Here is a 13,682-nt window from a genome sequence, read left to right on the forward strand (position 1 = left end):
TAAAACTGGCTGTGGTTTAGCTCTGATTAAACCTGGAGTGACGTGATAGCGACAGCTAGCCGAGTGGAACTCGCTCAGTAGAATTGCAGTCAGTCTTTCTCGGTTCTATTTGGGTGGGCGTTCCTTCTTAATCTTCGTGCCTGGACGTGGATTCACTCTCTCCGCCCATCCCCCTCTTTACTTCTACCCCACTCGGTTCAGCCGGCGCGCCATGCTGCCGGCAGCTGCTCCACACCACGTGACCAATCGCGTGACCAGCCACGGCGCCGCCACGCTGAAGGCTCTAAATGCTAGCTTAATCTAGGTGTGTGGCACGCACACCAGCTTCAGGCTATGACGTCACTCCACGCAAGCGCACAACTGGCGGAGCGGTGGTGCCACGGCTCAGAGCACAGCCACGCTGACCTCGCGAAGCGGCTGGCGTAGTGTAGCTGCCGCTACACAAACCCGCTCTGATGTTTCGCTCCGATTCAATGTGCGCCCTTTGTGGTGCAGGGACAAAAATGAGTTTTGTGAAAATGCAGTTTAATAGTAGTGAGGTGCGAATAATAATTTATACATCTACCTTACCCAGAATACACGTTGTATCCAATTTCGAGATAGCATTCGCCGCAGCTGGACCAGTAAGAGCACCGCGCCGAGCATGCGTATTTATGATCGGTCGGATCGCCAGCTAGGAGAGCGAAGTTGCAAGCCAGTTGGTGCGGCATTATGAAGAACAAAAGAATTAGCTGCGGTTAAACTAATGGTTTAAGGTGGTTTAAAACCCCAAAATGACTCTGGCTATGAGGGACGTCGTAGGGATGGGCAGCGGAAATTTCGACCACCTGGGGCTCTTTAATGTGCACTGACATCGCAGAATCTAGAAGTTCGCCTGTATCGAAATTCGACCGCTGCGGCCGCGATCGATCCCGCGTCTTTCGGGCCAGCAGCCGAGCACCATAAACACTCAGCCACCGCGGCGACTGCTGAATCGGGTCAGAAAGCGAAAGCTGTGGCGTATACGAGGCTTGGCGTCTGTAACGTCGACTGTGTTCTGGACACTGGATCGACAGCGCGCCCACCCTGTCATCCTAGCAGGTGGCAGTTAATTGTTGACTACGACAGTTTGCTCACACAGTGAATTCTGCTGCCTATTCTATAGCTGGAGTACCGTGTGCGTGGCACAACGTTGTCAGCGCTAACGCCTGTCGCCCACATCCCTCTCTCTCTAGCACTACCCCACGAGCCCCAAAGTGCAATTCAGGCGTCCACTGATCCAGGGAGCCAGTTACGTCCACTTCGTTACCTTAAAATCACCTAATTCTAAAATGATCTGAACGCGAACGCCAATGAACACAATGAACGCTGACGGCGTATGGCCTCAGTGCTAAGTTGCTGCCACAACGTTGTCACTGCCAACGTATGTAGCGCACATCTGTCACAGCCACCAGGTAGATTAAAGCCCGACAGGTGTGCACTGTTTCAAGGAGGCAGTAATGTTCCGAAGCTCGCGCTCCATCGGTTTCGTCGACTAAAGCGCGACTAAGATGTCCACAGTTCCATAGGGGCCAGTTACTCCAGCTCAAGGTCATTTGAAGGCGAAACTTGGCGCCACCACGAGCCTGGCTTTACCTAGCGTCGAAATTATTGGAGGAGACACTTTAACTCCACCTTAAAGGTGGGCCTTAGTAGATTAATGCCCATATATGCAAGACTAGTCTTTCTCTACTTGAAGTTCATACATAGATCCCTGTTGATCCTCATATCCCACTGGCGCAGTGATGCAGCGTTGAAGCGATGCGATGGCAGGCGTTGCCACGGGTGTGGCGTGTGCACCTTGGTTAATCTTGCCGCGCAACGTTTAGCGGCCGGTATTTACTTGACTTCCACCTGCCACGGCCGTTTGCCCACAATCCGATGGGCAGGCTGTGTTGACGCCACAAGGTTTCGTAACCTGGTAGGCACACCTGCCTCTTACTTTGATTCTCCGGTGATTTGTCGTGAATAGTCACACCGTTGAGAACGCCGACGGCGATGCCGGATTTTCTGTGGCTGGGTCTCCTTTATGCTATCGCGTTAAAAACCGCAAAATGAGATGGGTCAGAGACTGGGACGGTCCTCTGTTGTCGCCAGCCTCTTGCCCGTCCCTTTTTGCGGTTTTTATTCTTCATAATGTCGGATTGTCAGCAGGCTGCTGCTCGTGCGCCTTTTCTGTGCGGGGTCTCTTTGCCGAACTTAAGCACCTGACATGCCGGACGTCATGGGGCCTCGCAAGCGACCACGACCCACAGAAGAAGAGCATCATCATACAAAACATCACTGCGCAGCCGGCAAGCGTCGCCGATAGGAAGCGCAGCGAGACCATGTCAAGCAACAGCGCCTACATCAGACGCGGGAAGTCTGCCATCGGCGATGCCCAGCGGAGGCTGAGATGCAAAGGAGACTATAACACAAGCATTGAGCCGACCGACAACGACCCGACCGCTAGACTGCCGAAGAACACGCAGTGAAATTCGAAAATATGCGTAAAGTTAGGCGTCGGCGTGTGCCAGGACAACCATATACTGGTGGGGTATTTGGCGCATTACACGTAGGCGCAATAACAGGCGGAGGAAACTAGAGTAGGCCATCGTTTCTCTAGTGGCGTCACTACCTCAAGCTCACGCTTCCTCTGCTAGTCAGTACATTTATTCGATCAAGGCAGCCTACTTGACGCCACATTCGGTTTGACTGCACAAGTGGGGAGCTTTAGGAAATAAAGCGCCAACGCTAATGTTCTTTTAAGGTCTCCGGCCACAAAGCCTAATTCCTCCCTTTGTTTGCCGTAACGCCACCATGCGACAAGTTGCAGTTGGCAAAACTTTCTGCACCCTTGTTAAAAGCAGCTGGCGCTTTAAGACTGCTTGTGCTTCGGGTTCTGCCGTTTAACTGTGATAAATGCTGAATACTTGGAGCTGTATCAAATATTCATTCTGGTGCAGTACTGTGAAGTCCAAACAAACACTACCATTCATTTGCTGCAACCACATTTATGAAGGTCCTGTGCGGATTTCTTTTTTGTTCGGTGTGCGGGGGCCTATTTTATGTTTCCTTGCGAATTTCAATCCACACATTTAGCACTTATATATATCCGCAAATATCCCCTAAATAGCCTTACTGGATTCTCTTTTCAGCGCTGCTAATATGTGTTTTGCGACAAGTCGAGAGCCGGTAAAATCACCACACTCACCCAACTATACGCGGTACGAACAGAAAGAAACCTGCGCCAAGCTGGAGGGCCACAAAACAGGGCTGTGCTCCGCTATAGATGGCAAACTATGCTTTCAATGCCGTTCGCCTATTTTGTGACGCATGAGCGGATGCACTTTCTATTCTTTCTTGACTGCTCACCTGTGTCCCATAGAATTTTTCTGTTTCCGTTGCAGCTGCCTTTCTATTGGTAATTTTAGTTTTTGATTTAAATACAATATTTTTTTATATCTCCCCTCGTTCTTCTATCACACCACTTTGTCTCCGGCCGTTCACATTTATCTTCTCAACACGTGCGAAAGCATAGCTGAATGCATATTCTCCCGACTGCTGTCGCTTTTGTACGGAAAGGGCTGAGCCGGATTTAGCTGAAGCACTGCTTGTATTTTTATGGATATAATTCCCGCCACATTTTCATGAACCTTACCCGTCAACGAAAAAAAAAACCGCAGCCAATTTACACTGTTAGGCCAGATGTGAATGCGTGTGTGCTTTGAGATATCCATTCAAAAATTTCGAAACACATCCTGCTAGCACAGTGGTACGCAGGTGCCACGGTCACAAAAGGCCTTCGCTGGGGCGAACAGGTGCGATTCGTTCGGCGCTTGAACGATATTTTCGCAAGCACCTCGGGATGCCTGACGCGCTCTAAATTGTCTCGCTCTAAATTATCTCGTAGTGTTGGGATGTTATCGCGCCGGCGATTTCTTTTGCCCCCAAAACATAAAATTATTGCTCTATCATAGCCTCTTTTTTTCAACTTTAAGATTTTGTTACCTAGTGTGGGGCACCACAACTGCTACTAAGTTTGCTAAAATACACAGGTTGCAAAAGAAAACTGTGCGCATAATTTCAAATGCTGCTTATGATGTCCACACCAAGCCCATTTTTGAAAACTTGAACCTAATCTCATTACCAAATCTTTATAATTCAGTGCTTGCACCACGCTATCAGACGTCGATGAAAAATAATGATTTTTATCTCAAGGAACTTGCAGAAATGGAATTACGGCACGCTGATTATAATACAAGGAGCACAGAACAATGGCAGTTACCATATACACTAACCAATTACGGTCGCCAGATGCTACGCTACACCTTACCAAGTGTATTAAGTGGTGCCCATATCGCTCACTCGAAATCAATGTGCTCTCAAACTTCTTACCACACTTCTGTGATTTTTATTTCTATATGCATTTTTTGCGAGTTTTCAATTTCCTAGAATTCCATAGCTATCCCTTGCCTTGTAACTAGTCTTTTTCGCCTTTCTTGTATCTTGTATTCTTGTATTGTATTTTTGTACCTTGTATTCTTGTATTTTTCGCCTTTCTTGTATCTTTGCTACTTGCACTGTAATTCCTACCTTGATGTATGTTTGTTTCTTCTTTTTTTGTACATGAAATAAGAATGTACTTGCCTTTCTTTTCTTATCATGTCGGTTTCTGCGTCGCTCCGCCATCTGCAACGGAGTGGAGGCCCTGTCAAGCCTTTTTCAGGCTTCTCGCTTGCCTCCCCCCCCCCCCCCCCTCAACATCACACCTGTCTAGCGGACGTTTGATGTTGAAACTAAATTTGACTTTGGCTTTGGGTAGACCGCTCAGAACCTGCAGCGTCTCGGTGGGGCCAGCTATGCACTGCTCCGACAGCCGCGCTTAGTGGGCCTTTTCTTTTTAACGCAGTAGCGCTGAGGAGCCCTTGTCGCAGGCAAGGCGCTGTGGTTGACGGCGTCACTGTCCTTAAGGGAGAGCGAGAGAGGGAATGAGAAACAACTTTACTTTTCAGCAAATCAAATGGCGGGTGTAGTGGGTCAATGAGCTCCTTTAGGTGGCCGGCAGTTGTAGTCTGTCGGTGACCTCTGGCGTTCTCGTCGTAGCCCTGGACTGAACGCCGAGGTGCGAACTGCCGAGAACAGGGTCACACTTTTCAGGAGAGGGAGTTGTAACTAGATCTACCGGTGGCGGATCCTCTGGCCAGGGCCAGATTATGTGATCCAAAGTGGCAGGCTCACCGCACAGCTGACAGAACGGATTTGCCAGATCGAAGAATACGGTAGAGTATGTCCACAAGAGGCTACCACAGGCGTCGCCCTGTGGTAGCCTCTTCTATGTTGAAGGAATCGTGCTTAGGCATGAGCACTCGTAGCTCTCTGTATATTGCGTTAGGGCCTAATACGAGACCAGTGCCTCAATTCGGGGCGCTGCCTTGTCAGAAGGCTCCTCACCTGCTCGGCTAACAATAAAAAAACCCAGAGAAGCGGCATAGGTGTGCTACCTAGATCAGGTGGGCCATCTAGATCATGTGGCCTTGTGGCGTCATCACAAGCTGCTCTGCGGAGCGTGAGCTAACTGCCAATCGTAGTAGGTAGCAGTTTACTTAACGATTAGTCAGTAGGGTTGCTTTCGAAGATCAACCTGAGTCGCACGAAGCACACAGGTGGTGTGAGTGGCGAAAAAATGTAATATGAAGGGATAGGAGGAACGGTTTAGAGCGCAGCTCTTTGGCGTCCGTTCCTGGGTTTCGCGTCGTCGTCGGCATCGGCCTCGTAACCAGTTCCGCCCCCAATGTCACGCTTTTCAATTGGTCGAAATGCTCGTGACGTCACAGTGCGCGAATTTCAAATGGGGCCAATTGTACTTTGGCTAGTAACCATGCAACCAATCAAAGGGATCGTATAGTGAAGCTGCAACTAAGTTGGACGGAGTTTAGTTAATTGCTTAATTAATCAATTAGCCTAATTAATATAGAGGAGAATGAAGAGGTCAGAAGAAAAGAAAAGAAAGACGTGCGCCGCAGCGACAACAGCGTCCGCGGAAGGAGACGCTGCTGAAAAAAAACAGATAAGTACGAAGCCGCGTTCCCTCCACCACCACGCACTTCCCCACTCAGTAAGTTGTTGTTGTTGTTGTTGTGTGACTGAGAGAAGGATGAAAAGGAAATTGCACGGGCCTGCTACTGGCTCGAGCCAAGCCACCACCGCTGCCTCGTGCAGATAGAGGAGAGTCAAAAGATCAGAGGAAAGAGAAAAGGAAAGAAAAGACGCGCGTCGCAGCAACAACTGCGTCTGCCGGAACGGACGCGGCTCAAGAAACATATAAGCGGCCGAAGCCGCGCTCGCCGAAGCGAGGACAGATACCCATCCACTCTGTGAAACGTTGCTCGTTTCATATACGTTGTGTCGAACATCCTAGACAGTTCCAACAATTGACAGGTTAATTACAGAACACGATGGATAGAAATACAAGAATATAAATATGAAATAGCCTAATTAACCTTTCTAGTTAGACCGCATAAATCAATAAAGCCGAGAACGAAATTGGTCGAGTTGGGGAATCGAACCAGGGTCTCCGGAATGCGATACGAGCACGCTAGCCACTCCGTAATGCCAGCTGAATGGTTTGGAATGAACAAAGGCGCGTCTAGCTAATACGGCGTCTTCGTTCACTCCCATCTTCCCCCTTTCCCTTACGGCGAGGTGCAGGTGTCCACCCAGATATGCGAGAGAGATACATTTCCTTTCCTCAAAAAATAAATTTACCGTCCAGCAAGGCGTACAGCCGAATTGGCGATGGCGTTCTGTGGACTCCCTGGCAGCGTTGCAAGACGCTGTCGCGTTCCACTCTTACAGGCGAAGCTTAACATGTTAACCACACATCAGTAACACACGCAGACAGCCAATGGACGCGTCATTAGCTGGCAGCACTTGATTCATCATTCACAACCACATTCTTAACGTACGCTCCCTTGCCGCACATGCCAAGGACGTACACCACGATCACATTCTGCGCCATTCCTCTGTACTTTGCTTTGTTGAAACCTGGATGGATCCCGAAGGAAGGAAGGAAAAACTTTATTTTACTCTAGTCCTTTTTCCTGCGGTTTGGGAGCATCTTCAGAGACGTTTTCTCCTTGATTTTACCCCCAGGAGTCTTCTCTGTCGAAGTCGTCCGCCTCTAATCAGTGGTCGGTTGCCCTCAGTCCAGGGCTCCGCTGGCCACTGCCGCCCGTTGAGCTCGCTGTACCAGACCTTCTTGGTCTTCACAGCGGTCGCTGGACAGCAGAGTCTCCCACTGCTCCGCACTCGGGTTTTGTATTTTGGGGACCACGTCTATCTTTTGGCAGGCCCATGTGATGTGATAGAGAGTAGGTTTTCCGTCGCACCAGGGACATTTGTCCGCGTATATGGTAGGGTGCATTTTGTTTAGTATATGTAGGTTTGGGAAAGAGCCTGTTTGTAATTGTCTCCAAGTGACAGCTTCCTCTCTGCTGAGAGATTTGTGCGGTGGGGGATACCGCAATCTTCTGCCTCTGTAGTTTTGTAGTATGGCCGAGTAATCCCTGGGTGCTGGCGCGAGTTCCGCGGGCTCATCGGATGGATCCCGAAGAGCCTCTCGAAATCATAGATTTCCTATACTGCTGTGGTGCTCGCAGAGACCACAACAGAGCGGCGGGAGTCGCTATCTACTTGCGCACAGGTCTCTCTGCAATACCAGTCGAAATGTTTGGCACGTCACATGAAGTTGGCGAACTGTGCGCCGCAAAGTTGCCCAACGGCTTGCTGGTAGTAGCTGCCTACTTCGCCCCTACCGCACTCACGAAAGACGTCGTGCACTTCCTGCAACTCGCATTAACCGTCCATCGATCCACACCGATGTTAGTAGTGGGGGACTTTAATGTTGACATAAAGACAAACAGCAATTTCCTAACACTTATGTGGGAGAACATCCCGTTCCTCTCGCTCGTAACGCGTCCCACGGCTGTGACAACCTCGCGAGGCACTTGTATAGATCTCGTCTTTGAGAATCAAGCATTGGTGTACCAAGTCGAACATATAACAGCCTATTTCTCCGACCACAAAGCTTCCTTCATGACTGTCAAGAACTGTTAGTGGAGTCTTTGTTAAAGGAATACGTGTGAAAAATAAAAAAAAAATTCTGTGATAGCGCATACATGTGTTGCTCGATTTCTTTGCCTCAATCTATCGAAAAGGTGAAACAGCTTATTTGCTGCGCTCAAATTTCGCATTAGGAAGTAACGTAATCGTCGGTACTTTTTTATCAGCTCGTAAGGGACCGATCCATACAAGCACAAGGTGGAGGTCCTAGTTTGGGACCCCCGTGGCCGTGGCCGCCGCCCAAGTAAGGCTTGTTGGGCCTGTAAGTCATGGCAGCCGAACAGGGTCGCGTCCCAGTCCTCTCGGGTTGGTTTGTGGATGGAGAGAGTAGCCGGGTTGGAGTGGCAGGTACACAGGATAGAATAGGTGTCATAAGACGCCGTTCTACAGTGGCAGCAACTGTCATCGCAGGGCAGTGGCACATCGCTTAACCACAGCATCACTGCGCCTGGAGTAGTATGAGGACTCTCAGGCATGAATGAATATAAATAGATCATGACCAATTCCGCATATATGGACATCAAGCCATGGACATTATCGCCGCATAATCTTAAAAGTGACTTCAAAATTTTTTTCCGCCCTTTTTCGGCAACTCACCGCATAGGTTCGCTCCTCTTTTCTGTACTTCTATCATTTTGCATCTCTCATATTTCTGTGTTTGTCCCAGTTAGCCACGCCAGCTTTGAGAGGTGTTGCGCGATCTCGAAACCCGGTCCCTTGCCCTGACACTCATGTGTGCAGAGGCAGGCGATCATACCTCCTCGGTCGTTCAGTGCATTATAATGACTGAATTGAATGTTGGGATCCAGCAGTGACTAAATTTTTGTTAGAACAGCGCTTTTTTGCATAGATTTGTCAGCAGTGGAGTGTATCAGAATACAGCTACGACGTGATAACTAGCACGATGGTTAACTAACCTGAAAAGTTAAGTTTCTATCTATTGCTATTAGGCTCCTTAAGTTTTGAGAGGCATGTAGCCTACCGCAGGTAATCTCCATATCATTTCTTAGAATTTCGGAAATGGCTTTTCCCTCGGCGGTGCGGCCCAACAAATTTTAGCTACACCGCGCTAAATTACATGCGGTTTCCAGAGGCTTGCAATAAAAAACAATCTCTCCAGTACACGTAACTCGTAGAAACAGCCAAAATTTGTTGAGCCGAAGCGCCGAGAGTAACTGCGTTATCGAAATTCTCAAAATTCATATAGATATTACTTGCGATGGGCTACATGCCTCTCAGTAATTAAGGAGCTTAAGAGTAACGACTAAAAGCTTAATTATTCACTATCAGTTAACCGGCCTGCTTATTAGCACCTCGAAACTGTATTCTGAAGTGCTATACCGCATACATGTTATGCCGAAAAGAGCACTGCTGTAATTCAAAAACGTATATTTAAAACTCCTATAAGGTCTTGGGTGAAACACCCTGGATAGGTGAACTAAACCTTAAGCAGCGACAATCGATGTCATTGTCAAAAGTAGGTGTAAGCATGAAAAGCATTGCAGGAAATGCGTACACCGTTCCAGGACGGCTCATGGATGGAGGTAGCTGCACTCGAGTAATGAGGATGCATCAGCAGCATTTCTTACTTATTAAACACTGCGCTCGGCCTGCCGGGTTCAAATACTGTCGTTGTGGCTGCGTTTCTTTGGATTCGAAGGGAAAAGGTGTCCGCGTGCTATGCGATGCCAATGGGAATTAATATCCCCGCGTTGTGGAAATTATTTGCAAGAAATTTGTTTAGAGAAAAGGAAGGAAGGAAAAACTTTATTTACAGTAATGGTTCTTCTGCGGTTTGGGGGCTTCTTCAGAGACGTCTTGGTTCTACCCCCAGGAGCCTTCTCTGTCGAAGTCGTCCGCCTCTAACCAGTGGTCGGTTGCCCTCAGTCCAGGGCTCCGCTGGCCACTGCCGCCCGTTGAGCTCGCTGTACCAGACCTTGTTGGTCTTCGCAGCGGTCGCTGGACAGCAGAGTCTCCCACTGCTCCGCACTCGGGTTTTGTATTTTGGGGACCACGTCTATGTTTTGGCAGGCCCATGTGATGTGGTATAGTGTAGGTTTTTCGTCGCACCAGGGACATTTCTTCGTGTATATCGTAGGGTGCATTTTGTTTAGTATATGTAGGTTTGGGAAAGAGCCTGTTTGTAATTGTCTCCAAGTGACAGCTTCCTCTCTGCTGAGAGATTTGTGCGGTGGGGGATATCGCATTCTTCTGCCTCTATAGTTTTGTAGTATGGCCGAGTATTCCCTGGGTGCTGGCGCGAGTTCCGCGGTCTCGTCGGAAGCTCGGAAAGTAATGTATCCTCGAGCTATCCTGTCGGCCTCTCGGTTCCCTGCAACCCCCGTGTGCCCCGGTACCCACACAATTTTGTGTAGGATCTTGTCGTTTTGTTCTTCCCGGTTTTTAATTCTGTCACTCGCTGCGAGGAGTATACGGAGCGCGTGACGACCTATCCTGCCATTCATGTAATTTCGGCAGGCTGTTTGAGAGTCCGTAAGTATTGTTAGTGACCGCCCGGTTCTATAGCCCTCCGCCACCGCTAGAGCAACGGCTACTTCCTCGGACTCTGCAGCTGTGCAGCCTCGGAGAGACGCGCTGGTCATTTCGCGTAAAGACGAATCGACCACCGCCGCTACAGCGATTTTGGTATCTCATCCTCTCCAAGACGCGTCTGTATACACGGTCGTGGCTTGAGGAGCGTATGTTTTCTCGATGAATTCGGCCCTCGCTTCTCTTCTGCCTCGATGGAGGTTGGGATCCATGTTTTTTGGTATTGGCGCTACCTTGAGGGTCTTGCGAAGCTCGTCGGGGATCGTTGCCGTCCTCGACATTTCTCGCATCTGCTCGCGGTATCCGAGCCTCTGCAGGAGCGCTCTTCCTGTCGTTGTTTGCAACAGCCTGAGTTTTTGCGACTCATGCTGCGCCTCTCGTAGCTCCTCAAAGGTGTTGTGTAATCCCAGGGCCATGAGTTTTTCTGTAGACGTGTTGCGTGGTAGTCGGAGCGCTGTCTTATACGCTTTGCGTAGCAAGGCATCCGCTTGTTGTATTTCATTTTTGTTGAGGCACTGGCAGGGTAGGCTGTACGTGATTCGACTAACTACTAGGCTTCTGACTAGTTTTAGTGTGTCTTCCTCACGCATGCCATGTCGCCTGTTGGTGATGCGGGTGATCATGCGTGCGACTTGTAGCGTTGTTGCTTTCAGTAGGGTAATAGTGTGAGTACTGCGCTGGTTGGATTGAACCCACATGCCCAAAATTCTTATTGTTGTCTTTTCGGGTATGGGCGTCCCATCTAGGTAGACGTTGAGTTTTAGGTCCTCGTTGGTTGGGATGGTCCGGTTTTGCTTGCCTCTCCAGACTCTCAGCAGTTCCGATTTCTCGGTCGAGCATGCGAGTCCTCTTTCTGCGAGGTATTGCTCTACACAAGAGGCCGCTTGCTGTAGCCTTTGTTCCTTCTCTCCGAGACAGCCCGTGTTTGTCCAGACTGTTATATCGTCAGCATACATTGCATGCCTGATGCCTTCGATGTTCTCTAGTTTTCGAGCTAGGCCTATCATAGCTATGTTGAAGAGTAGGGGTGAGATAACTGACCCTTGGGGTGTTCCTTTGTTTGGAGTGCGAATTTTTTCCGATCGAAGGTCTCCTATGCCGATGGTGGCAGTTCTATCGGACAGGAAGGCTTTGACGAAGCCGTGGATTCTGCGTCCGCAATCCAGGTTGTCTAGGCCCGTAAGGATCGCTTCGTGGCTGACGTTATCGAATACCCCCTTGATGTCCAGGGCCATTATGACATTTTCTCCCGTCCGAGGTACGTTTCGCAGGACATCTTCTTGTATTTGGAGGAGAACGTCCTGCGTCGAGAGCTTCGCTCTGAAGCCGAACATGGTATGTGGTACACAGTCGTTGTCTTCCATGTAATTTTGCAGTCTGAAAGTTACAACCCGTTCGTAAAGCTTGCCAAGGCACGACGTGAGTGATATGGGCCTGAGGTTTTCAATTTGTAGCTTTTTACCAGGTTTAGGTATCATTATTACTTCGGCGTGTTTCCAATCTTCGGGAACCGTCTCCGCCTCCCAATGTTTGTTAAGAAAGGTGACGAGCTCTTTTATGAGGTCGTCGCTCAGGTTGCGGATTAAGGCGTTGTCGATTCTGTCCGCTCCGGCTGCCGTGTTTCTGGTGGTGTTTCTTATGGCCGCGTAAACTTCTTCCACAGTTATGGGGCGGTCGAGTTTCTCGTTTTCGGCTCCTCGATACGTTCCTTGGTATCGCGGGGGGTTGTGATCGCCGAAACATTTTTCTCGTGCCTTCTCCAGTAGGGCGATGTCTGATCCCTCGAAGGAGTGGATGAACCGGTGGATGGCTTTATTGTTCTCTGATTTTATTTTGGTCGGATCGATTAGTGCTCTTAAGAGATTCCAGGTTCTGGCCGTGCCTAGAGTTCCCCTAAGTGAGTCGCTGAGTTGTTCCCAATTTTGTTTCGCGAGTTGCATCGCGTATTCTTCCGCCTTTGCCGTAATTTCTGCTATCTTTAGTTTTAGTTTCCTGTTGTGTTTTTGCTTCCGCCATCTTTTGGTGAGACTGCGTCTCGCTTCCCATAGTCTGAGGAGGTGGGCGTCTACTTCAGGCGTTGCTGTCGTTCTCCTTAGACTTTTTGTGCATCGTTGTCGCGTTTCTCTCAGCATGCCGCTCCATTCCTCCAGTGATTGGATACCGCCTTCAGATTTGTTGCAAGCCCCACGAAACGCGTTCCAGTCAGTGATTTTCGCCTGTCCAATCTGGCGTCTTATGGTGTCGGATGCTATTCGTGTCCGGAGGATAAAGTGATCGCTGCCTAGATTTTCCATCATGTTTTCCCACTGTGACTCTCTGCTGTTCCTTACGAAGGTGAGGTCCGGGCATGTGTCCGTGCTGACGCTATTCCCGATTCTCGTGGGGGTCGCAGGATCTGTGATTAGACTGCAGCCAAAGTATTCCGCTACTTCCACTAATGTCCTTCCCTTGATGTCTTGTTTCTGGTATCCCCAACTCCTGTCCATGGCGTTGAAATCTCCTACGATGATGAGTGCATTTTCTTTGGCCAGCTTGTGCGCTCCATAAAACAGTTCGAAGAGTTTGGCTTTTCTTTGTCTCGGCGGGCTGTACACGTTCAGTAAGAACGTGCTGCGTCCCTTTCGCTTTTTCGGAATAAGTTCAACAAGCGCGTGTTCAACGTCGGTGTCGGCGATGGTATCGTGCCTGATGGCGGTAATGGTTTTGCTGACTAGGACGGCCGCTTTACCTTCGTTTTGACTCTCGTAAACCTCGTACCCTTGTAAGGTCGGCTTGATTCCGGTCTCTTGGAGCGCAATTACATCAGGAGGTGTGAGTTGTGTGTTTATATATTGTTTTAAGAGGGCCTGCTTTTTGCGGTAGCCTCTGCAGTTCCATTGCCAAATATCTAAGTATTCTTGTTCTTGCCGATACGTATTGATCATGTTTACGCATTACTGCTGTTGCCTTGTTCGCTTGCGAAAGCTGTTAGCGCTGGACGGTTGTACGCCCTTTCCCTAATGTTTTCGGTA

Source organism: Amblyomma mixtum, chromosome 4, assembly GCF_055824585.1.
Source record: "Amblyomma mixtum isolate Tamu chromosome 4, ASM5582458v1, whole genome shotgun sequence".
NCBI classification, from domain to species: Eukaryota; Metazoa; Arthropoda; class Arachnida; order Ixodida; family Ixodidae; genus Amblyomma; species Amblyomma mixtum.